A 3,903-nucleotide genomic window follows, 5' to 3' on the forward strand; every position below is an offset into this window, starting at 1 on the left:
GCCTCTTCACCTCTTTCCCACACTCCCCATCACACTGGACTGTTGACTCCAAATACTTAACACTCCTGCACCTTCTTGACCTCTGCCCCCTCTAACCTCACTGTTCCACTTCCCTCCCTTTTGTTCATACACATGTATTCTGTCTTACTATGACTGACATTGTACTCCTCTCATACATATCCTGAACTACTCTGACGTACTTCACTGCCACTCCTCACATCCTCATACAGTACCATAGCCCCTCTCTCAGCATCCTTTCGTACGCTTTCCTTAAAGACACAATGCAGCTCCATGTGACCATCTCTATACTTCTCCATTAACATTCTCAGGACCAAAATTGCATCTTGTGAATGACTGGTGGCTGTGAACCAAACTGAGTGACCATTTTCAAGTCTCACTACACCTTTGCAGGTGTTTTGAGTTAACTACCTGAATGGCATGTCACCATATTCTAATTTATTGAGATAATAATTTGGTGAGTTTTTGTTAAAAGTGGCCCAAAATCATCACAATTAAAAGACCCAACAGCTTAAACTACTTCAGTCTGTGTTTACTGAATTTATATAATGCACGAGTTTCACCATTTGAATTGAATTACTGAAATAAATGGATTTTTCCACGACATTCAAATTTTTTGAGATGCACCTGTGATGCTGGCTGAAATTCTGTTGCCAATCCTGACAGACTGGGGCTTACCAATCAGAAAGTTCAGGATCCAGTTACAGAGGGTGGGCGGTGCTTGGCTTCCTGTTTATTTCAGTTTACATGCCCCAGCTTTACACCATATCATTCCACTCATCTGTTGCTTATTATGTCCCGGTCCTGCCAGGCATATATACACCCTGTTTTCCGCTCATTCCCCGCTGGTTCATTACATTACTCTCTACACCTGACACCTGTATTATTCATCCCAAGGTTACTGCCAGTCTGTCTTTAGTCACGTCATTTATTGACAACCTCAATGTCTTTTTGAAGGCAGTGACTTTCTCAGGCTGTCTAAAGATATTGTGTCCTATCCCTTGCGTAGACACATTTAAAGTGTTGAGGTGCTCGATCACATCAGCAAGACGCCATGAGCACGAGCCACAGTTTATCACTGAGCATCTCAGTATACAGGGAGTTACTGTGTGAGAGGAAGGCAGTGATTTTGTGTTTAAGCTCATAAAACCATGACATTACTTTTTCCCTTGAAAGCCAAGCAAACTTCTGAACGACACAGCAACTGGACATGATCTAATCCCAGGTCTTTGCACAACTGTATGAAACAACAGCTGTTCTTGGCACGCCGTTTAATGTAGTTCACTATTGCTATGGCATCTTTGTGTTGTCAACTATTTCAACAAAGAACTTCATCCATATTTTCTCATCCTTTTATAGGGACTTTTTCCGGGTTTGCAAGCAAGAGCAGACGTTTTTACTGCTCTTCTTGTCTGTTCTATATTTCAAGTCTTTGAGCATACTTTACAACTGCTAAAATGCCTCAAAGAGGGAAAAGAGCTAATAAATCAGAAGCGACGAAGAATATGGAGGCAGAAGAAATGTATCATAGAGTGGCGCAAGTTAATGATTTAGGTTTTCCGGGTTGCAAGCGAGAGCGGACATTTTTTTCTGTTCCTCTTGTCTGTTCTGGGATTTTCATATCTGTTTCATATCTTCTACACTTTCAAGTTTTTGGAAAAGTCTACATCTTTTGAGATGGCTCCTAAAGGGAAAAGAGCAAATAAATCTGAAGCATCTGAGGATGTCGAAGAAGAGAATTTTGCAGCGGACTTGCAGGAGCAGAAACGAATGTACACTGCGCTGCTCAATCAGCTCAGCGACAGCTTCAAAGGATTTGTGCAAATAATTATGGAGACAAACAACAAGAGATTTGACGAAATGACCAGAGAGATACAGGAAATACACTGCTCAAAAAAATAAAGGGAACACAAAAATAAGACATCCTAGATCTAAATGAATGAAATATTCTTATTAAATACCTTGTTCATTACATAGTTGAATGTGCTGACAACAAAATCACACAGAAATTATCAATGGAAATCAAATTTAGCAACCCATGGAGGTCTGGATTTGGAGTGACACCCAAAATTAAAGTGGAAAACAACACTACAGGCTGATCCAACTTTGATGTAATGTCCTCAAAACAAGTCAAAATGAGGTTCAGTAGTGTGTGTGGCATCCACGTGCCCGTATGACCTCCCTACAACGCCTGGGCATGCTCCTGATGAGGTGGCGGATGGTCTCCTGAGGGATCTCCTCCCACACCTGGACTAAAGCATCCCCCAACTCCTGGACAGTCTGTGGTGCAACGTGGCGTTGGTGAATGGAGCAAGACATGATGTCCCGGATGTGCTCAATTGGATTCAGGTCTGGGGAACGGGCGGGCCAGTCCATAGCATCAATGCCTTCGTCTTGCAGGTACTGCTGACACACTCCAGCCACATGAGGTCTAGCATTGTCTTGCATTAGGAGGAACCCAGGGCCAACCACATCAGCATATGGTCTCACAAGGGGTCTGAGGATCTCATCCCGTGACCTGATGGCAGTCAGGCTACCTCTGGCGAGCATATGGAGGGCTGTGCGGCCCCCTAAAGAAATGCCTCCCCACACCATTACTGACCCACTGCCAAACCGGTCATGCTGGAGGATGTTGCAGGCAGCGGAACGTTCTCCACGGCGTCTCCAGACCCTGTCACGTCTGTCACATGTGCTCAGTGTGAACCTGCTTTCATCTGTGAAGAGCACAGGGCGCCAGTGGCGGATTTGCCAATCTTGGTGTTCTCTGGCAAATGCCAAACGTGCTGCACGGTGTTGGGCTGTAAGCACAACCCCCACCTGTGGACGTCGGGCCCTCATACCACCCTCATGGAGTCTGTTTCTGACCGTTTGAGCAGACACATGCAGATTTGTGGCCCGCTGGAGGTCATTTTGCAGGGCTCTGGCAGTGCCCCTCCTGTCCCTCCTTGCACAAAGGTGGAGGTAGCGGTCTTGATACTGGGTTGTTGCCCTCCTACGGCCTCCTCCACATCTCCTGATGTACTGGCCTGTCTCCTCGTAGCGCCTCCATGCTCTGGACACTACGCTGACAGACACAGCAAACCTTCTTGCCACAGCTCGCATTGATGTGCCATCCTGGATGAGCTGCACTACCTGAGCCACTTGTGTGGGTTGTAGACTCCGTCTCATGCTACCACTAGAGTGAAAGCACCGCCAGCATTCAAAAGTGACCAAACCATCAGCCAGAAAGCATAGGAACTGAGAAGTGGTCTGTGGTCACCACCTGCAGAACCACTCCTTTATTGGGGATGTCTTGCTAACTGCCTATGCTTTCCACCTGTTGTCTATTCCATTTGCACAACAGCATGTGGAATTGATTGTCAATCAGTGTTGCTACCTAAGTGGACAGTTTGATTTCACAGAAGTGTGATTGACTTGGAGTTACATTGTGTTGTTTAAGTGTTCCCTTTATTTTTTTGAGCAGTGTATATTTGGAATACTCTCATAATTAATTTTACTGCATTAAACCTAAAAAGTAAATACTCAAGATTTTAAAAATGTTTGTCATTTTTTAAAATTTTGTCAACTTTGTGCAAAAAAAGATGCACTAAAGAGAAATTAAGTTGAACATGAATTATTCTGGGGGTTTTGTGTGTATATATTAATGAAAAGTAATGGCCATTGAGTGACTGTGACATCCCTCTCCCCTCTCAACATCCATAGGTCAAAGTCTGCAGAATTACATTTTGTATAATTTGTCTATGTATAATTTGTCTTGCATTAAACACACAGCATAGCTGCTGTAATGATGTGTGGCCAATTAACTCTGGAACATTCTGGCAGCTACACTACCAGTGAAATGCTTGGACACACCTTGTCATTCAGTTCAGCGGGACAGTATGTCCA

Source organism: Monopterus albus, unplaced genomic scaffold (assembly GCF_001952655.1).
Source record: "Monopterus albus unplaced genomic scaffold, M_albus_1.0 scaffold250.1, whole genome shotgun sequence".
In the NCBI taxonomy this organism is placed as follows: domain Eukaryota; kingdom Metazoa; phylum Chordata; class Actinopteri; order Synbranchiformes; family Synbranchidae; genus Monopterus; species Monopterus albus.